General features: G+C 46.1%; 1 pseudogene; it reads left to right on the top strand.

Annotated features, from left to right (window-relative positions):
• Nucleotides 1-12,361: 12,361 nt before the first annotated feature.
• Nucleotides 12,362-23,018, top strand: part of LOC142767753 (glutamate receptor ionotropic, NMDA 2B-like) — a 145,671-nt pseudogene continuing 135,014 nt past the window's right edge.

Genomic DNA, 23,018 nt, shown 5'->3' with positions numbered 1-23,018 from the left:
CAGCACAGCGTGTCCAAAACAGACTGTCCAATTTGTCTTGAAGCCGGTGGTGGTTATTATAGACAGACCTATTTGCACGGGTGACTTAAGCGGAAAGATGAATTGAAGGGTCGATGCCTGTTCTCGAATTTTTTAGTGTCCTTAAATCTTGTTAACTATATAAGCAAACTTTTCGAAAACACGGTACTATACCACCCACATCTCATGGTAAGTTAAGCTCTGATATCTTATCTACCCAATATTGCTCTGAATTGAACCAGACGCACATATTTCTATTGTTTATGACCATTGTTAAAAAATAAGTGTTCAAAATGGATATGCATGGAATAGAAAACAAGAGTTCCACGCACTCTTAGTGCAACCAATCGCCTCCTATTCGAATGAATATTCCAAGTATCCCTGCTTTAGTTCTGTGCATATTGACCGCCGGGTAGCTAGAACAATGCCTCCTGCGTAGCGCCCGGGAAGTAGCGCACGTTCTCTCTCCTGAAACAAACAAAAAAAAAGAAAAGCAAGAAATAACACAATTAAAGAAATCTCATAAAACAAGTGAACGATTCAGGCTTCTTCTCTAGTTTCCAGCTGTCTCCACTTGCTCGGTTGTTTCACGCAGGAAAAAACCGGTCGTACGTGTGTGTCCTGCTCACGTCGTCCAACCAGCCGTAGCTCTATTAGCTCGGCAGCGGCAGCGCCGATAGGGAGAGAGAGAGAGAGAGTAAAACTTTATTGAAGGGGAAAGGGAGAGGGGCGTTTTAGAGCCTTTATGGTTGGGGCCCTACGTCCAGGGCTCCACTGGCCTTAGCCGCCCGCCGGACTTGATCCAGTAGTGCGAGCTGCACTCCTGGGTCCGAGCTAGCGAGGTGTGCCTCCCACTGCTCCATACTAGGTGTTAAAGGTTCGCCGAGAAAATTGGTTATGTCGCTTGGTTTACGATCGCACCCCCACGATATGTGGTAGAGAGTCGGTCTTCCGCCGCACCACGGACATACAGCCGGGTAAAGAGTTGGATGTATCGCGTGTAACTTCAGTAGGTGCGGAAATACATCCGTTTGAATTTTTCTAAGGTCAGTGGCCTCTTCCCCATTAAGGGATCTGTGAGGTGTTCCACATTTTTGACGCGTGAAGCGCTGGTGAGCTAGAATCTCCCTAGGTAAAATTGGCATGGTCAATGAAAGAGATGGATTCTCCGCTCGGTTACAAAACGCACGAGCTAGAGCGTCCGCCCTTTCATTGCCTTCGAGACCTGCGTGTCCCGGGCACCAGATCAAGCGATGGTGGTGAGTGAGTTTGGATCCTAGCAGCCTCAGCCCCATTGCTGGAAGGCGGCCCCTTAAAAAGAGCCGGCAGGCTTCCTGGGAGTCGGATAAAATAACTGATGGCTCCCCTCTACGCTCCTGAAACCTTAAGGCTAAGGCTATGGCCATCGTCTCCGCCTTTGTAGCCGAGGTCGTGCGTACGGAGGCACTCGTTAGCAGCGTCATGTTGTTGTCGACAACAGTAATTATGTGTCTCTGCCAATCGAAACTGGCCGCATCGACGTACGCGACATTTGAAGCTGAGCCGAATTGCTTTCGAAGCCAGTTTACCCTCGCAGTACGTCGCTCAGCGTGAAAGTCGTGATGCATATTTTTGGGCACCGGTGCGATTGAGATTCGCCTGCGGACCTCTTGGGCTACGTCGACCAGCTCCTCATCAATGTGCTGTGGGTGGGGCGAAATTCCTATTCTAGTGAGTATCGCCCTGCCTGCTGAAGTTTCACTTAGACGATTCCTCTGAGACATGAGGACTGCGGCACTGAGCTCAGCATAAGTGTTATGTATACCGAGAGCTAGGAGCCGCTCGGTCGGTGTGCTGGTGGGTAGACCAAGTGCTGCCTTAAAAGCGCTTCTAATGAGCACATCCACCTGGCTCTCCTCACTTCTGTCGAGTGAGTGGTACGGTAGGCCATACGTCACTCTGCTCAAAACTAAGGCCTGGACAAGCCGGAGAGTATCCTTTTCTTTCATGCCTTTTTTATGATAAGTGATGCGACGGATCATTCTAGCTATCTGTTTAACCGTAGTCTTTAAGGTGGTTATCGTGTGACTGGCTTTGCCATTGCTTTGGACCCAGAAGCCAAGTATACGGGCCTGAGTAACCTCGGCTATGGCTTGGCCGTCTACCTGTAAGTTTATGTCACCGTTACTTTTGTAATACTTACTGTGTATTCTTATGAGTTCAGATTTTTCAGGCGCACAGCTCAGCCCACTTTTTCTTGCGAACTCTGCCACAGCTGTCGCAGCAGCCTGGAGGGTCTGCTCTTTCAGCGCCAGTGAACCCTTCGTAGCCCAGAGTGTGATGTCGTCCGCATACAATGTATATCCAAGGTGCGGGATTGCTTCGAGCTCGTGAGCAAGTCTGCGCATAGCTATGTTAAAGAGCAAGGGGGAGATGACTGCCCCTTGCGGTGTGCCTTTATTTGGCATCGAGAACGGCACCGACCTCGTGTCGCCTATCCCAATAGTTGCCGTCCGCCCAGAGAGGAAGGATTTAATGTAGTTAAATGTACGCTTTCCGCAGCCGATTGTGTTGAGTTCAGAGAGAATGGCCTCGTGCGAAACATTATCAAAGGCCCCTTTGAGGTCGAGGGCCAAGATCAAATGTTCGCCTCCCCTGGGTACGCAACTCATGACCTCTTCTTTTAAAAGGAGGAAGGCATCCTGGGTTGAGAGTCCGGAGCGAAAACCAATCATGGTAGCGGGAAACAGATTTTCTTTTTCAATGTAATTTTGAAGCCGTGTCTGTACTACTCGCTCGTAGAGCTTGCCCATGCACGAAGTAAGCGAAATGGGCCGCAGGGCTCCGAGCGATGGTGCTTTACCGGGCTTTGGTATAGTTATTATTTTGGCTTCCTTCCACTCCGGAGGAACGTGACCTTGGGACCAGCAGTGGTCGTTAAGAAATTGCGTTATCTGCTCAAGAACCTCAGTGCTGAGGTTTCTTATCATAGCGTTTGTTATACCATCCGACCCCGGCGCAGAGTTCCGATTGGCTGCCTGGGCTGCCGCGAAAACCTCTTCTTTCGTGATTGCGGCGTCTAATGTGGCATTCTCGCTGCCGATGTACTCTAATGTACATGGCGGAACCACATCAGTACCGATATAACGGTCTTTAAGCGCCTGGATCAACTCTCCGTCGGTGCCGGGGTAGCTGTGTACTATTCTTTGAAGAATGCGGTTCATGGAGGACTTAGATTTGTCCGGCTCCAGCATGGACCTCAGTATCGCCCACGTCTGGCTAGTCCCTAGTGTACCGCGGAGAGAACCGCAAAACTGCACCCAACCATCGGTGGCAAGTTTCGTTGCGTATTCATTCGCTTCCTCCGACAGAGCAGCGATTCGCCTGTAGAGGCAGCGGTTGAGGCGTTGTTTTTTCCATCTCTTGATCAGGCGTCGCCTACTATCCCACATGTGCAATAGGTGCCGGTCTATCGCAGGCGCCTCAACTGTGCGCGCTATTTTCTTAGAGGTGGCATCATGCGTTTCTCGAATGAAAGCAACCCACCCACTGACATCACAGGGCGTTTGCTCCGGCAGAGGGCGCTTTCGAAAGGTCACCCAGTCTGTCATCACAACGTCACCAGCGACACGACGAACTTTTGGTGATGCTATAGAGGTGCTAAGAATATAATGGTCACTACCAAGGTTTTCATCGAGGTTTGACCACGTGGCATTTTTAATGTTGAAGGTGAAGGTCAAATCAGGGTACGTGTCCCTGCTAATGCTATTACCAAGCCTGGTGGGTGCTGTTGGCAGAGTGATAAGGGTAAAACCTAATTTAGACGTGGTGTTCTCTAATAACACTCCCTTGGGTGAATCCCGGACGTAGCCCCAAGCGGTGCTCGGAGCATTAAAGTCGCCCACCACCACTAATTGATCTCTGGTGCCAACGGCTCGAACTGCCTCGTTTAGGAGTGGGCCGAAGTCGTCTTTCCGGTTTTTGGGAGGACTGTATATGTTTAAAATTTTCGTTCGTACTTTTCCTCGTTTTTGTGGGAAGACATCGATAATTTGGTGATTAATGTCAGTCTGATCGTAATGGTCTAGCGCGACTGTCATGAAGTTACTCACCAGCGCTGCAACGCGGGGGTATTTTGGATCGTATAATGTGTAATATCCCTGCAATTTGACGGGACGGTTCCCAACTTCTTGCAGGCATATTACATCAGGTGGGATTAGTGCCGAATGGATGTAATTCTGCAATGCCGCCGCTCGTTTGTGGAACGTGCGACAATTCCACTGCCAGATTTCTAGGTGGTCGGAGTTTTGCGTGGAATTAGTTCGCGCCATGGTGACTACTGCCTTTATTGGGGGGTGTCTGCTTTCTCCGTGATTCGACGGTCCTTCGGTAGTGGACTGCTCGCGGAGGTAACACTGACCCGCTTGTTGATGGCACGCTGAATGCCTACAACTGAGTCATTAACGTATCGTCTTTGTTGTTCCGTTTCTGCTGCAAACTCTTTCCTGTACTCCGAAAACATTTGATGCATTTGCTGCATCATCTGCTCTCGGAGTTCAGACGCTGCTCGTTGCTGTTGTGATTGGAGTTCTCGCATTAAGTTCCGCAAGCTCTGCAACTGTTCCCCCATCTGTAACTGGCTAACGTGGGCCTCCTCGCTAAACCTCTGAGGTATGTCTACTTTCGCCGTTCCTCCCTCCAAAGAGTGGGCTACTGTTGCCCTGGAGATAGCATGAGTGGCGTTGTTGTTCGCCTCTAAGGCGTTAAGCCTGGCTTCAAGTTTGGTTTCTAAAGATGATATGATTTTGTGGAACTCCCGGCGTTCCTCCTTAATCTGGCATCGAAGTTTCTCGTTTTCTAAAGCAAGCTGCTTATTCTCGGCAACCATTTTCTGATATTCGGGATTCTCAATTAAGGGAGCAGATGGAGACACAATCCTCGCCCAGCTCACCGTGTTTGCTGGCTGGCAGGCGGCTGCCTCCGTCCCCTCTTTGGGCGGCGTCAAGATTTGTACCAGCGCTGTCTTCTTCTGCTGCTGATGCTGCTGCTGTTGCTGCTGCTGCTGTTGCTGTTGCTGTTGCTGCTGTTGCTGCTGCTGCTGCTGTTGTTGTTGCTGCTGCTGTTGCTGCTGTTGGTGCTGCTGCTGATGCGGCTGTTTGTTGAGTCGTTTTCTGGACGCAGACTGGGCTCGACCCTTTGAGGAAGCCCGTGACTTGGATCTTGAACGTGAGCGTGATTCCACTGACGAGTCCCGCTCGGAGCTGAACCAGCGTGGATGGTGCCTCCGTTTTGGCTGATCCACTCGGGACCTCCTAGGCGGAACGTGTTTAAGCTTCTTCTTGCACATTTTGTCACCTGTCATATGGTCCTCACCACATATCACGCACTTAGGGGTACACGCGTGTCCTTGTGCGGGTTCACGTGTTCCACACGTGGAGCATACATTGGCGATAGGGAGTTAATGCGGTAGCTGGGTCGGCGTTTGGCTAGCGATGCTGGCTGGTGTTTGGTGCCCCTAACCGGCGTCGGCTGGTGTGTTATAAGCGCCGTTCATTAGCGCGCCTGACAGGGTGAGCGTCGGAAACACCGCTTGTTCAGCGTCTCCTCCAGGGAGCGTATATCTCTCGTCGCCTTCTCTCTCTCCCTCATCCTTTACACCCTCCTCTCCACTACACCACCTTCCTTTCTGTCACGTTGCGATTGGATGAATGGGTGGCACGGAAGAGCGTGCCTTTGTGGAACCCGGAATGGTTAGATTGCCAAGCAGCGGCGTATAGATTTTCATTTGTCTCGCAGTCAGCCCTAACGGACTGAACTCTCTGGGCACGTTTGTGTGTACCTTGGTACAAGGGCTAAAGGTGTCTGTGATCTAACGGGAATAGAATATTTAAACTAGTTAGACTTAAAGACTGTCCTGTATGCATTTGAAGTTTGGTATTGTGATGCCGTGCAGCCCATTTCAGGTGCACTGTGCAATGCGAGTACGATAAGAACACCTCTTCTTTAGGCAATACTGTAGGTGTATGTATACGCCATTCTTTTAAATTATCTGTGACTTTACAGAAGTTCATAATGTCAAAGGTAGATGTTTAATATGAAAAGTTCGGTGCTTTTCAGAGTGATTGTGTGAAACGCCTGAGCCTGTGGGCCTTCAGCCCATGCTAAAGGGTGCAGCAGCACACGGAGGCAGGGCAACTCGCCCAACATTAAACTTTATTGCGCCTTAAGTCAATTAGCCGATAATTGCTGTACCACCTGACGTTTATCACATTCTGTCGATACGTACTGTCCCAATCAGCTTTGTGGTGGGAAATATTGAGTTGTGTGCAAGAGAGAACGAAATGAATAATTATAAAAGCAAGACAGTTTCGCCGCTGAGGTGATGCAACGGACGTAGTAGCTACAATTTGTTGGCAGTAGTATTGGGCGTGTTGGTATCACGTGATAAAGAGTGCTTAACGGTGCTAACGACAGGAGGGGATAGAAGAGACGAGACAGGGCGCTGAACTGCGAACACATTATTTTTGCGAAGGTCTTCGCTTTTATACAGTTGCCGGTTGCAAAAGTCATGGACGAAGCACAATGATAATGCATAAGTACATCACACCGACAAGGAAAGAGACAACTGTTCTTTATCATAGAGCATGACAAAAGTGGTGCTAACACAAGCATTTTTTAAAGAGGATATCTTTTCTTCCTCTATGATCACTCGTGTGGTGCAATGTGAACTTGTTGCAACAATAGTACACTCTGAAATTATTGGCCGGAAGCCACACGTGCTGCAGTGAACGGACAGCCATCCTTGTTTTATAATAATCCACATTGTACATATGTTTTTTCAGCCTCTATTTTATACAACGACCTGTTTGACCGACGTAATACCTCACACACGATAACAGCGGCTGATACGCCACATCACAGATACAATCTCTAAATTTATTTGCGTGTTTTTTAGTGATACCGAGGGTGGGTCTAGACGGAGGAATGGACAGTTTGCACAAGCGACTCAATTTTTTAGGGGCCGTAAAGACCATCTCCAAAATAACTCGCTGTGCCAAAGATTGTGCGCTATCTTGTGCATATAAGGAACCACCGCAAAAGCCTGTCTACGCTATCTTTCTGTTTAGACTGAAGTTCACGCAGGCCAAACAGAACGCAGAATGCCTTCAGCAACGGAAACTTGCACTTGGTTGAGGTAACCAGCCGGCATCAGCCTTGAAGATTGCTCAACAAAGCTTTCGGTAATCTTGTGCACCCAGGATTCTCGCAAGGCATTCATGAAGCAAAATTTTGCGATGCCTTGCTTAACTAATTTAGAATGCGCGGAGTGAAATGGTAAAACAGGCTTATCTTGACGTCGTTGATACATCCAGCAAGTGCGGCCATTATTTAGCAATAGCTTAACATCAAGGAACCTGATTTCACAATTCTCAGAAAGTTCATGGGTATGCTCAAAATGTTTGAAACCCCTTCGCATCAGGTCTGAGACAGCAAGAGCGTCAGTTTTATACAATGCAACGTCAGTGTTCATAAAAATAAAAAAAATCATCTACGTATCTGAAAACGTGCGCCCCATTAGTGTTAGTGAAAACTTCTGAAATGAATCTGTCTAATTCTAATATGTCACATGATTTATTGTTACAATGTCTTGAAGTATATATACACGAGTTTGGTGCCTCTAAATTCCAGACTCAGTCTGTCGTCAGCATTAGTGGGTTTTTAGAGCTTCTTAAGTTTTATTTTCAGTCGACGTGCATCCTATGGGGTCAAAAACCTCACCTTCAAAAAGACGCCCCAGGTGGTCGAAATTTCCGGAGCCCTCCACTAGGGCGTCTCTCATAATCATATCGTGGTTTTGGGACGTTAAACTCCACAAATCAATCAATTCAAAAAGCCAATTTTTATCGGTTCTCGCATCTCTCCCATTGTCAGTGACCCTTTTTAGGCAGATCAGACGTATGTCTAATTTGCCTAATTTATAAAAGCGAAAACTTTCACAAGAAATAATTTGTTCGCAGTTCAGCGCTCTGCCTCGTCTCTTCTATCCCCTCCAGTCGTATGCGCTGTTAAGCACTCTACAAACTGGAGTCGTATGTGGGAATCACTGCCTTAGAATTGAATTTCGCATAACTGTACACAACGCGGGCACAAGCAAATATGGCCGCTTCAAGAAGAAAAAAATTGCCCGCAGCTTCCCTCGGGGGAACACTGAGGAGGATGCGGACCATATAATTGGTTAACGGGGTGTTAAAGTGCGACTTACTTGGGTCGATGGCTAAATTGGTTAACGTGGTTGTGAAATGGGGTGTTAAATTGCGACTTACTTGGGTCGATGGCTAAATTGGTTAACGTGGTTGTAGGAGGGGGTGTTAAATGAGTGAACACGTACACACGTATGCGAAAGGGCGGCGCTGGTTGAAGGGACGTCGATCATTGTGTTTGTGGATTCGTTGGAATTCATTTCACCGCGACCTTGGACGTCGACGCGCCGTACAAACCAACCGACGAGCGGCAACTGAGCGAGCGAGCGCCGACCTTGAGTATATTATACAGCACGATGGCGCATGCACTGTCAGCTGTTGAATGTTCTCGAAGCGCGACGCCACATGCGCGTCCACTGGAGAATCAGGAGAATTGTAGATGTCGAACGCGGTGTGTAGAGGAGGAAGGGTGCACAGATGGTGGAGGAGTGAAGCGCGCGCGGTGTGTAGAGGAGGAAGGGATGCACAGATGGTGGAAGAGTGGGCGACGGCGCGACGGCGCATGCGCGCGCGTCAGCTGTCGAATGTTCGAGAAGCGGTGCGGACGGCGCACTACAAGGCGCGAGTATAAGATGCTCCGCATCTAAAAATGGCAGCATATTCACGGAGTGAATAATGGAGAGCGGGGCGAAGCATTCATCTGTCCATTCGTTCTTGCTTCCGTCCGTCCATGCGTGCGTCTGTGTGGCTGCCCGTGCGTCCATCCGCCCGTCCGTGCGTGCGTCCGCACGTCCATTTGTGCGTCCGTTTTTGCGTTCGTCCATGCATCCGCTCCTGCGTCCATCCGTCCGTGCAGCCATCCGTGCGTCCGTCCATGCATCTGTCTGTGTGTCCGTTCGTCCACCTATCCAACACTCCAAGTACCACCACCTCGCATCTTTTCTTCATATATTCTCCATATAGAAGCACCGCCATCCAGCGGACATTCCAAGGACTGAACGAGAGGAGGCACACGCACACTTTACTACGGCTTGCGCTTTGTGTCTACTTCCCACCTTTAACCACCTCCAGTTCATGGTATATACTAGTTCACTGCAATCATGGTATGCACTGCGGCCCAACGCTCGCTGAACCTTTCTAAAACCAAGGAGGTTACGCCCAGCGAGTATAACGTGGCAACCTTTTCTTGTTAGATAGTGCTTAATGTACATGCCAATGGCTGCTAAGAGGGAATGAGAGACAAGATAATTCGGCTTTAATTAACGCGCACGCTGTGAATTTTTTATTGTTCAACAGCGCACAGATATCTCCCACCGGCACCACCTTGGAGGTCAAAATGTAAGACTGGTTACACACTACTACTACGACTACGAGACGAACGGGTGCCGCTATAAGGAGTTTCGCCCCTAAAAGCTATGTTCGTGCAGGATGGTACTTCAACGCGAAGTAAGAGTAAAGAGTACATCACTAATTTATTTATTTATTTATTTATTTACAGGTACCTCAAAGACCCCAATGAGTGGGGTTTTACGTGGGGGGTGTTGAAGCACAAAAATTACACAACTGATCAACAAACACAAAAAAAGATAACAAAAAAAGAAAACAAAGAAAACAAAAACTGCAAAAACTGCACGAGCGTGTCACGAAAGGGTATCAAGCACGCTCTGTTAATAAAAAGCATACAATGCCAACCAACGAAGCATACCAACGAATCATAAAAAGCATACAATGCCAACCAGCGAAGCAGATAACACCACTAAGGATAATCGCATACATGACACAAAAATAATCAGTACAGAAGTTTTTCAACGGCAGCTTTCAACAGAGTCGGGTTCGTTTTGGTGACGACACTTTCAGGAAGGCTGTTCCATTCGGTGGCTGTCAGAACAGGAAATGAATTTAGATAGGCGGTCGTGCGTGCACGAGGTGGATATACTGCTTTTGAGTGGTTGAGGCGATTCGATGGGTGGTGAGCAATTTTTATGTGGAGGCTTCCGCATGATAACGAGTTGTAGAATTTGTGGAAGAGGCAAAATTGTGCTACTGTACGTCGTGTTTTGAGACTTGGCAATTTAGCTTTACGTTTAAGAAGTGTTACGCTTGTGTGGTATGAATAATCGGAAAAGATGAATTTGGCCGCACGGTTTTGAACGTATTCAAGGATGGTACTTGAGTTAGCTTGTGGTAAGTCCCAGACTGCACACGCGAATTCCAGCTTTGGGCGAACAAGCGTTTCGTAGGCCAATAATTAAACTGTGGGCGGAGCCAGGTTAATGTTACGTCGGAGGAAGCCCAGCGCGCGATTCGCGTCACTGGTAATGCGATTTATGTGGGATGACCATGTAAGGTCATGAGAAATAAGAAGACCTAGATATTTAGTGGACGAGACAGGAAATATAGCGGAGCCACTTAAAAATTATTTGTACGTGGAATAGGAGTGACGCCTTTGGAATGACATGATGGATGTTTTGTGAACGTTTAGCACCATGAGCCATTTGTTGCACCATTCGTCTATCTTCCTTAGGCCTTGCTGGAGTGCTGCGTTATCACTGGGATCGATAATGGGGCGATAAATGACGCAGTGGTCCACGAACAACCGAATGCTTGAAGAAATATTGTCTGGTAGGTCGTTAATGTATATGAGGAAAAGTAAGGGCCCGAGGACCGTCCCTTGAGGAACACCTCATAGGACAGGAGATAAGGATGAAGAACTGTTGTTAGCGTAGACAAACTGCTGCCGGTTAGTTAAAAAGTTTGAAAGCCATGCAAATACATGTTCGTCAAGGTTTAAATGTGAAAGTTTAGATAGCAAACGCTTGTGGGGAACTTTGTCGAAGGCCTTCTCGAAATCTATGAAAATAGCATCGACGGGGACGTTAGTGTCTAATTTAGAATTAATGTCACTTAGGAAGAGTGCCAATTGAGTGTCGCAGGAGAGACATTTTTGGAAGCAATGTTGACTGGGATGAAAGAACTTTGCGGATTTCAGAAAGCTAGCTATGTGCGTGTAAATGATATGTTCCATTATTTTAGAGCAAACACATGTAAGAGAGATTGGACGAAACGCGTTATCTGAGGCTTTCTTGGGGACAGGTACCACTTTTCCTGTTTTCCAATCTTGGGGAACAGAACCTGTTGAGAGGGACTGCTGGAAGATATGGCTAAGAATGATGCTAGAGAGGTGTTTGGTGTTTTTAAGAATTTTTGCATTTATGTCGTCGACGCCTGAGGCCGAAGATAGCTTCAGGGAGTCAATGACGTTTGACATACGGTGTGGTTGGAATGTAATGCTGGGCATGATGGAGTGCAATTTAGTAGAAAGGGACACAGGGCCGTCGTCTGGCTCGCGGGTGAATACTGAGCAGAATGTGGAGTTAAGGGACTCGGCAACCTTGCAGTCAGGAATAGCAGTTCCTGAGGAGTCAAGCAAGGAAACTGTAGGGTTTACGTGTTTGGGGTTAATGGTCCTCCAGAACTGCTTAGGGTAGTGCGAATCAGAGCAGGCAGTGTCGACGAGAAGAAGGTGCGTTTGGATTTAGACAGGAGTGAATCGAACTTTTTCGATGTTGCTCGATATTTATCCCATGTGCGTGGGTCGGTGGATGTTTTCGCCGCTCTAAATTGCCTATTTCTTTTTCTTTTGAGCCGTTTTAAAGTAACGCTGAACCATGGGGATGCGATCCGCTCTGTTATCGTTTTTGTAGGTATGTATTTTGCAATCAAACATTGCGTTTCATACATAAAGATTGACCAATTTGTTTCAACCGAGCGAGTTTCGAAATCCAACAAGAACGAAACATGTGTATGAGCCCTAGAATGATCCCAGTCGAAACAGGGTCATCGCATGACGCGGAACCCTGCGCTTTCGGTGAAAATTCGCAGTTCCTTCCCAAGCAACGCAGCTCCCCCACCCCTACCCCATTCTGCACGGCTTGGCGTTTTTTTACTCGACCAGTGCGTTTCATCGCTTCTTCAGCCACACCCGTCTGAGCCTCTCGCAAGCTTTCATTCAAACATAGAAAGTTAGGAAGTTTGTCGTGCATGGTGAAGTTAACAATTTTGGCTTGATACGGAACATGACGATGGTGGGAATTATACGTCACGTGTGTCAATATACCATTTATCAATTTGAAACAGCCTGGGCTTACGAAGTTTAGTGATACATGTTTCGCATGGCCGGTTCCTTGAAAGACACGCCTTCACAAAATTGTGAAGGATTATCTCGTGTGCTCATGAAGGCAGACAAGGTGCGCATGAAACGTAAGTCAATTACTGAGGCATAATTGATTGATTTGTGGGGCATAATGTCCAAAAACCCCCATATGATTATGATACTGAGGCATTTTTATTGCTACCGCAATAAAAATAGGAGGCTGTACTGAGGCAGAAGTTCAGCCTCCTATTTTTGTTGCGATAGCAACAATAAGGACACTCTCGGCTGGGTTTTGCCGATGGTATCGCTCACCGTATATGTATACGCATATATGAAAACGCAAGAACGAAAAAAATTTAGAAAAAGACTCCGGCGCGCGAAACTGAACGTGCGACCTCTGCGTCGTGAATGCCAAGTGTTAACCAATACACCACATAGAAATATACTATGTAAGTATGTTTATCTATGACTGTGCCACCGAAGAGCACATCATTCAACGTTCAAACAGCAGCTATTTATATCTATCACTTACCTCTGCTGACGGGAATCGGGGGGGGGGGGATCGTTGTGTTTTCTGCATTACCAGCAGCGCGCGTTCTAATCTCCCACGCACACTTTGTCGCACTTTGAGGAGGAGGACGACGCTCCCTCGCGCGCCTTTTTCTCACGGGGTGGATCGTACGCCTTGGCTGGCCTCGGGCTTTACCTGGAACGATTCTGTTGTAGATACCGGGTGCACGAATGTCACTGCAATTATTGCAGTATTCGTTTGCGAAAAGCACGCGCTCATCAGACGCAGTAAAGTTACAACTGAGACACTTATTCGCGTGCATCTGTACCCATGAATAGGTTTTGTGCGTCATTTGCGCGTGAGAAACGCGGGGCACGTTTTGATCGACTTTCTATTCTGCGCGTGACCTTTTAATTTGCTGCTACCGCATTCATTGATTCGCTTTTGCGGCAAAGCTGTGACTTTTTTTCGTCTTTCTCGGTGAACCAACAGGTTTGTCCTTGAACATCGGCTTACCGGACTATGGGGAGTGTCTCGTCTCACCATGGCTTTTTACCTTTATTAGATAATACTAGCTTCTACCTGGGAAGGACAGCGCTTACGCTAAGCGGATTAAGGTTTTTTCGGGCGAGTGTCATGAGATGGTGGGCTCTCACGTGAAATGACTCGGTATTCTTGGATGTCGCATTGACTTCTATTAGAAAGCTTTTCCAGTAATATTAAAAAATAAAAAAATGGCGTCTGCGTTTTGGATTAAGTGTACTTGGTAAAAGAAGTCTCGCGTGGATCTACTTCTTTCGCAGATGCTTGCATTACTCGGATTCGATCTATGTAAAAGCAGCATGGATTATGGCATGGAAAATTGTGGGATCTTCAGTAATGAGTGATGTTATGGGGAACAAAACAGCATGAAAGAAAATTTGCAGTAATTCATAAAATGACATGACGTACGAGCAGGCGACGCATCCCTGTGCTCGTATGTGCACAGGTTGGAGCGCGATGACCCTTTGTTCTTTGTTTTTTTTATTACTTTTAAAACCACTTGGTTTGAGCTACAGGTGTAACTATGGCGTTGTCGTGCGCCGAAAACGCCGTGCAGGTCTGAAAATGAATGGGTCTGGCTTCTCGCGTTCGCTCACAGTTTCGCTGAATATATGATGCCCCAATGCAGATTCGCAGAAAAAAAAATTCGTATGAGATTTTGAAGACAATATTCAAAAAGTAAAAGACGCCACACGTTAAACGTTCCTCTTAATTACAGCTTGTGCGAGCTTCGAAACATTTGAACTGCCTTCTTTCTTGCGAATCTCTGCACTTGCGATATCACATGTAGCTCGTCTTTTGTCATGTTATCATTCGTGGCAATATGTTTGTATGTTTGACACTATAACAGTGAAAAATCACTCAATAAGTAATTCTATCTATCTATCTATCTGTCTATCTATCTATCTATCTATCTATTTATCTATCTATCTATCCATCTATCTGTCTGTCTGTCTGTCTATCTATCTATCTATCTATCTATCTATCTATCTATCTATCTATCTATCTATCTATCTATCTATCTATCTATCTATCTATCTATCTATCTATCTATCTGTCTGTCTGTCTGTCTGTCTGTCTGTCTGTCTGTCTGTCTGTCTGTCTGTCTGTCTGTCTGTCTGTCTGTCTATCTATCTATCTAGCTAGCTATCTATCTATCTATCATCAAAAAGATGCAGGCAAAAGTAGCAAACTCTTACGTGCTTAATTATTAGGATTAGGCTCCAAATGTGTTTCGTTCTGCGCAAAGCGTAAAACAAGGAAATGTCTAACAAAAAAAAGTCTGCAAGGAATCAAATGCCCCCTCTTTAAAGCGTGTGTCATTCTGTCTTGGCGAGACGAAATTATTTTTATTCTCGGTGCCGATATAGCGATAAGCAAAAAATATGGATGAAATTTCATGCGAACGTAACCCGAGTCGAATGCCCACTGCAATATGAGACTGACTGTGTTGTTGTGAATGTACTCTGTGATCTTACACTACGCAGTTCATTTCTCTTCTGTCGCTGTATGCATATGCTTCTTGTTTTCCCGGAATTATCCAAGTAAAACTGGCAGACTGTTAAACATTCGCGCCTGTCTTGCGATGAGTGATTCTGTGCTGTGAGCTGCCGTGGTGGCACGGGGATGCGGTGCATGGCTATTGACTAGAAGTTTGCGTGTTCGATGACCAGTTTACTCAGATGCAGAGTGCTTGTCAATGAACCTTCGGGTGGTAGAAATTACTCTAGTCTTCCACCAAAGTTTCTTGTAATCGTAACATGGTTCCTGCGCGTGAACCTACAGATATTGTAATCATGTACCTAGGAGATCGAGGCAGGTGTAGTGCTCGAAACACTGAAATGGTTCTACGCGGTGACCTCGAGGAGGTGGCGGCGAGCCGCGGCTGAGTGGGCAACCGCCCACGCCGGCGCCTGGTGATGAGCAGAGGGTGGACAGTGTGAACCACGATATGGAGATTTCATCCCTGCCCTGGCTGAGACTGCCGAGACCACTGAGGAATACGTCGAGAATGTGGAGGGCGCAAGAGTATCAGAAAGCGCATGCGACGAGCAGCTTGGCGACGTCGGGGAAACGGAGAATGTGAGTGATGTAGAATATGCTGAAGTGGTCGAGGGTCTTGTTGAAGACGAGGCTGGAGACTGCCAGGTCAGTGAACGCGTTGCCGGGGTGGTCGGCATTGCGAATAACAGGTCGGGGAGTCGCAGCATGGTGACTAAAATGCTGCAGAAACCAAGCATAGCAAAGAGGAGGTTGTTGAGGATGATGGAGGTGAGAAAGACACAACATTCGAAGATGCCATCGGAACCGGCAAGGAGCAGCTGACGTTGACGTCCTGGATAAGGAAGACGATAACACGGAGATTGCAGGCGTCGTTGGTGGGAAAATAGAAGATACGGAACGTGACCCGAGGGGAAACGTTGAGGAAGATAAACATGGGGAATAGGAAAAGGGAGGATAGAAGAGGGCCTTGGAGTGAAGAGGAAAGCAGGCATGACTTGAAGTGGGTCAGTCGAAGAACAGCGCAGAAATATTGTAGACACCAAGAACCGCCACTTCGACTGCATCTTCCTGGTGGAAGTACTGCTGCAAGGGTTCTAAAAGCCACCGGACGTAGCAGGGGTTTCAAGCAATGGTCGTATGATCTCGCTGGGTTCAAGGCTAGTGGACCCGTCAGACATTGATACCGTTACACTGAAAATAGCGCTTTGTCGCCTAACGCGTACTTGGCCTTGCGTGCATCGTATCCTACGTTTTCTTTTACCGTCCGTTTTGACGGTGTGATTTCATGCATGCAGGAGTGTCATGTAATAACTCGGGAAGAAACTTTCAAGTATTGTTCCAGACAATGCATTGCTCGAAAATTGACTAGTAATTATCGTTCCCCCAGTAATGGCTAGTGCTCAGTGGCGTGGCCAGTGGTCTGAGGGCAGACAGAGTTCAACATCGTGTCCCTGAACTTTTTATGTTTAGCATATGTATATCTATGCACACACGTACGAACACACGCACAATCATACATAGCGTAGGCCTGAACATGAATGAAAAAACATTCTGGCAATGTTTGTGCTAGTCAACATGCCATAGTCAGTTCCCTGGTTACAAGCAGCGCTATGACTAGGCCATACGCTAGAAAAGGTGTTTCCCCTTGACTAGTGAACAACCTAGCCAAAGTGTTGTCTGCAAGTCCTATAGCATTTTCAGTGTGAATACACTTTATAAGCGACCCCAAACCATCCACCGCCGTCGGCGGCGTCCGCAGTCTTCTCTCTATGTTTAAAAGAAAGAGGACTTGGCGGGCCGCAGCGCGACGCTCTACCGAATAAGCCACGGACGCGACGCTGATATCGGTGTCAGTAACGCGCCTTATATCTTTAACGCCGCTTCGCGCGTCCCCCTCCCCCTTCGCTCACTCCTCCGTGAGAATCGCTCATGAAAAACTCCCAAGCATTTCCCCGAGGATGAACATGGTTAAGTGCGAATGCACGGGGTGATGCTATGAGGGGGAGTAAAGTTAAAATCCGTTGGCATTCGCCAGTGAGTTAACGTAAACTCCCCCGTGTGATTAAATTGCGATTCCCAGGAACCATTACACCATAAAGGCACCAAAGTGTGATTATTAAATATAGTAGTGCGAATTAATAATTACCCCTCATAGCATGACCCCGTGGATTCGCATTTAACCATGTTCACCCTCGGGGAAGTGCTTGGGAGTTTTTTCCTAGTGAGATGCATCGGCATGACTTGAAGGATTGACAACGTGTACTGCCATCCTGAAGTGATAAAATATTTTGCGCTAAGGGGCTGGCTTTTAAGACGACATAATGATGTATGAACACAACAGTATCCACAAAAAATATCAACTCGGCTTCTCCCGTATTTTATATTGATGCCTGTGAACTCGACCTACGGCCGCTTCCCCACTATCTAATCTTTCCACGTGCACAAACAACATTATACACAGTTGTTTAGGGACTTACTGCAGTGGGCCATCGAGCACAAGCATGTTTCTTACGTTGCGCGCAGCACGTTTGACCTTTCGGGCAACCGAGCCACATCGTTTCCTTCAATCTCTGTCATCCCATCCATCTTTCTGATCGGGCTTCTCATTTGTCGAAGTTGCTCCTGCAAGCGGCAATCACTCAATCTACTAATCTATTTGCCCACTCTGCCTTCCCTTCCACTTCATGAAGTACAACTCGAGGGAAAAAAACTGAAGGTGGGGCACGTTGCGTTGCGTGTCTAAATGGCACTCGACTACTACTAACGAACACTTCAAAAAAAAAAGGCAGATCCAACGTACTGTGGGAATCAATGATATGTGAAACACAAACTCGGAAGGGTGATAGGTCACTTTAAAATCCGCACAACCTTAAGAGGCGGAGGTAAATAATGTCGTACACCTCTTTCATGTCATCATTTTATTGTTTGGAAGTTTCATTTACCTTCGTCATCTATTACCGCAACGTGATACTAACTTTGGTATATATGAAGCTAGCGAAACGGCTGAGAGCGTGCTATGAGCGTAGCATGTTTTACATGAAATCCATATCATGGTTATCACATTTGGATCTGTCATTTACATTCATTGTCCATTTACGTCACGTAATACCAAATTTGGTATATGCGGAAGTAGTGAAACGACCTCGAGAACTATGAGCGTAGCATGTAGTCATGTGTTACATAAAACGCATATTATGATTACCAGGTTTGAACGTGGCATTTACCTTCGTCGTCTATTCACTTTCCGTGATACCAAATTTGGTACATGTGCAGCTAGCGCAACGGCGGTGCAGCCCAATATACTCCAACGGATCGTTGACGCATACGTCGGCTGGGTGCAGCGACGGCACGCTAGCAAAACGCGAGCACTCTATAGTGTGACGCCGGGTGCGACCGACGCTGCTAGCGTTTATCGGCGCGCGGCCTAGTGGCAACGGGCGCGAAATGTGACATGCTGCATTTCGCGCCGACGACGTTACTTAGAACGCACCGCGTTTGCCTCCCTCTCTTCGTGACGGAGGGACGCAGTGCGCGCTTGAACGCGCATGCGTCAAAGCAACGCAGCGCGGCGCGCGCCTGCGAGTATATCGCATGCAGATCCACAATGAAGGTCATTGGGCAGATCCACTGATCTCTACTAGGAAAGAGAGAATACCGGCGCCTGGCGTGGCATCGCCGGCGTGACGCGATAGAACGAACGCCGGCGCGCACGCGTGCCGGCTCACGTCGAAGTGTATTGGCGCCTTGAGTTTGGCGTGTATTAATCTTCTTACATGACACGCATCTAATGATTATCCTGTTTGCACCAGTCACATACCTTCGTCATTCACTCTAGTGATGTAATACCAAACTTTGGCATATGTGAAGGTAGTGAAACGGCCGTGAGCGCATCGTGAGTGTGGGACGTAGTTATGTTGTTACATGGTACGCATGTCATGATCATCATGTTTGGACGTGTCATATACCTATGTCGTTCGTTCGCCTCACGTAATACTTATTTGGTACATGTGAAGGTAGCGAAATGGCCGTGAGCGCACCATGAGCATAGCAGGTAGTCATGTTGTTACATGACAAGCATCTCATGTTTATTATGTTTGCACCAGTATCAAACCGTCGTCATCCATTCACATTTCGTAATACCGAAGTTGGTATAAGTGAAGCTAGCGAAACGGCCGCCAGCGCATAATGGGCGTGGCATAGTCATGTTGTTACATGACACGCATCTCATGATTATCATGTTTGCACCAGTCACATACCTTCGTCATCCATTCACGTCCCGTAATGCCCAATTTGGTATATACAAAGCTAGCGAAACGGCCATGAGCACATCAGGAGTGTGGCATGTAGTCATGTTGTTACATGACATGCATGTCACGATTTTTATGTTAGGGTCTGTCGCTTGTGTTCGTCATGCAGTCATGTCATACAATACCAGTTTGGCAATGAATGTGAATGAAACCACCGCATGAGCAGCAAGACCGTGATATGTAAAACATGACATTTATGACATACTTATCAATATTTTTATGTTGGGTCTAGTCAGTTATGTTCGTCATACAGTAATGTTATATCATACCAAGTTTGGCATCGATACCAATATGCAAACGGCCAGTAGAGCTATAAGTCGTAGGCGGCTAGATAGATAGATAGATAGATAGATAGATAGATAGATAGATAGATAATAGATAGATAGATAGATAGATAGATAGATAGATAGATAGACAGATAGATGGATAGATAGATATAGATAGATGGATAGATAGATAGATATATGGATAGATAGATAGATAGATAGATAGATATATAGATAGATAGATAGATAGATAGATAGATAGATAGATAGATAGATAGATAGATAGATAGATAGATAGATAGATAGATAGATAGATAGATAGATAGATAGATAGATAGATAGATAGATAGATAGATAGATACGCTCAAAGTCGCCGAAGTTCTCCAAGAAATGCTTCACGTTAAAAAAGAACAAAAAAAAATGGTACAGTGTGTCTGGTACCTGTTAAAAAAATAAAAGCTGGCTTACTGCCTTTTCTTATACCCATGTTTTACTGTTTCTCATGTAACGGTCGTCGTGGCCAACGCCATCTCTGTCGCCATATCACGTTCTGGCATAACCTATGGACATAAAAAAGCAACCGTTAGGCAATAAAAACTAAAATTAGAAATAATATGAGCACCCTTTATTAGGAATTGAACGCTGACCTACTGTGTGGTGGTTCAGTATTATACAAAGAGTCATACTCGTGTCTTAAATTCTTCAGCAAAGAGACCCTACGCAGGCGTCATGCCACGCACGGAATCGCGTTACCCTATGCAATGTTGAGGAGTAAAAGAACAACCAGTCGTCACAGAACGGCAATCGAGCATTGAGTTATTTAATGCTTCCCATGCACTGCACTTGCTCAGCCGTAATTATTCATCGTCATCGGCCACATGCAATGTCGACAAAGTATACATAACGCCTTACAGATGTGTAGAGTGCATACCTCGCTCAACCGCAGAAAGACGAGCAATAGCGTAGTAGGTGCTGTCCTGCTTCAACAATATTGTGGTTGATGAGATAGTCGATACCTTTCCCCCAACTTTACTGAAAATTTTGTATTTGACAACAATGCAATTGTGGGTGAATTTTATTTTCACTCTCTATAAATAAAATAAACTTTCTTAATTCATCTGGCTGCCTTCCCCTTAACCTTGGTCTCTCTCTCTTTCTCTACGATTCATTGTTCGAGATTTTTAATTTCGCTTTTTTCAAATAGTTTTCATCCCTCAATTAAAGCTACTTTCTCTAACCTATCAGTGCGTTTGTAATGTTTTGTACCCCCCGACTACTTCCTATTTTTTATTGTGAATAAAAGAAGATGAGTAGGTGACACATCGCACCTGGTGGGTATACGCCATCTCACATAACCTCAATAACTTAACACAATATATTTCATATGTTCCAAGGGACTTCGCAAATAATTGGTAAGCATTCTAATCTATTTCATCAAACCAGTGCAGATTATATAGATTAAAATAAAAAGTAGGGGACCCTCAAGCTTCGCCTTTAAGAGGTGAACGAGATGGCGATATCCTGTTTCTAATACGTTCTTCAAACACCTCGTTCATCAAAGCTTTTCTAGTTTGCTATGCACCCACAACGTGTTCTTAAGGAAATAGTTGCCGTAGCGTGTGTGCGTTCTGTTGGGGCTGACCGGCTTTAAACCTCGAAGTCATTATGATAATCGTACGTTCTGACGCCCGGTGGCAACGAGCGCATGTGCGAGCCATTATTACTGCCCTATTTGAGGTTGTATAGTGATGCATGTGTTCAGGAAACGTGCGTTTGTAAATGATGAGTGTTTTATTTTCACTGCATTTTCTTATAGAGAAAGTGTGGTAAAACATCCGGCTGCCACGCAAACGACCCGCATTCAATACACATTCTGATTCAAGACTTTTATTGCGACAGCAATTATATAGACACTCTCGACTTGTTTTTGCCTCTGGCATCGCTGTAATTCGCCGTATATGTATCTATACGCATCTATATATCCATATATGTATACGTATCTATGTATACGCAAGAAAAAATAATCCAGAAAAGAACTCCGGTGCGCGGAATACAACGTCGGACCTCTGCAATCGTCAGTGCAAGGTGTTAGCCACTGAGCCACGAAGGAGCATCCCCTTCAACGTTCAAACGGCAAACCATTTATATCTACCACTTACCGCTCGTTATGGGCATCTAGGGGGGAACTATTGTGTTTTCAGCATTACCAGCGAGATGGCGCTAACAGCGTGCGTCTCCGCATCGTCATGACGCGGTGGCGCGCGCTCTCATCACCCACCCTTACTTTGCTCCGCGAAGAGGGTGCAGGGTGGACTTTGACGTGTGCACTTGCTTATCTTGCGGTGGGTACAATCGTACGCCTTGGACTTTCACCGGAAAGATTTTGTTGTGGTTACCGGGCGCACAAAGGTCGATGTATTCGTTGCAGTCTCTGTTTGCGAAAAGTATGCGCTTTTCAGGCACAGTGAAGTAACAACTGAGACGCTGATTCGCGTTGATCTGTACCTGTGAGTACGTTTCGTGCGCCATTTGTGCGTGATAAACGAGAGACACGTTTCGATCTGGTTGCAATTCTTGCATTAAAAAAATCAAAAACCTAATAAATATATGAGGGGGCCCTAATTTTGACTAAAGTGTTTTGTACTGAAATGCTCAGGTAAGTGATTGTGTTTCCTGCCTGTATTCCAAGGGTTATCATTAAGCTTGTTCCCGCTGCCATAGCGTATCTCGCAGGCCACGTAGAAATAAGTGCGTCGTTCAGATATGCTCCGCCAGAGGCCACAATTATTTGAGTTGCTCACAAGAAACTCATATGCTCTTTTAAAGGATCACTTCAATTTAAAACCATCAATTATCTCCACACTTTAACCTGGCTAAATTTTAGAAAAAATATCTTCTGATATATTGTGTAGCCATTATAACTCAACTTCGATTAGAACGATCGAAGCGCCTAACAGTTTCATTTTTAGGAAGATTTTTTTGAATATTCGAAAAACCGGAAGCAAACGCCCACCCGGGAGTTTTTGGTTGAACAATAGGAGTACCTCGCAGCTTCAGTGACTAATGAGTAGAGAAGCAGGCAAGCACACAGGCAAATATAATACAAAAAACACATAAGCTACTTGGTAGGTAGTTCTCTTGAACATAAGTATTGCAATTTGGGCTTGTTCGTATATTATCGCTAAAATAAATAAAACTAGTGGTTCAACATACTTGAAGCTATCGCCTGTGTCGGTTATCTCTCTTTGTCTAGTTCAACCGTTGTGTGTGTTTTTTTTTTAATTTTTCGCTCTTCTACCTAATCCAAGCAAAGTTCGACTGCAGTGCTAGTTACGAGTGCACCTTATGTGCGTGCTCCTTTAAGACTTCGACAACGTTCTACTGAAGCACTGGTTACCATTTTCTGATAGGTTTCCCCTCTACCGAAATTCTGTTGATGTCCTCCATGAAAATTTAAGTTGTCAAAATGTGCAGTAATGGTATTAGCGTATGTCAAAGATTCCTGCTCCGGAAGCACCAGGGACCGTTGTGTTATTA

The sequence above is a fragment of the Rhipicephalus microplus genome, chromosome 7, assembly GCF_043290135.1.
Source record: "Rhipicephalus microplus isolate Deutch F79 chromosome 7, USDA_Rmic, whole genome shotgun sequence".
NCBI classification, from domain to species: Eukaryota; Metazoa; Arthropoda; class Arachnida; order Ixodida; family Ixodidae; genus Rhipicephalus; species Rhipicephalus microplus.
The sequence above is the reverse complement of the archived record's forward strand: the minus strand, read 5'-3'. Positions and strand labels throughout refer to the sequence as shown.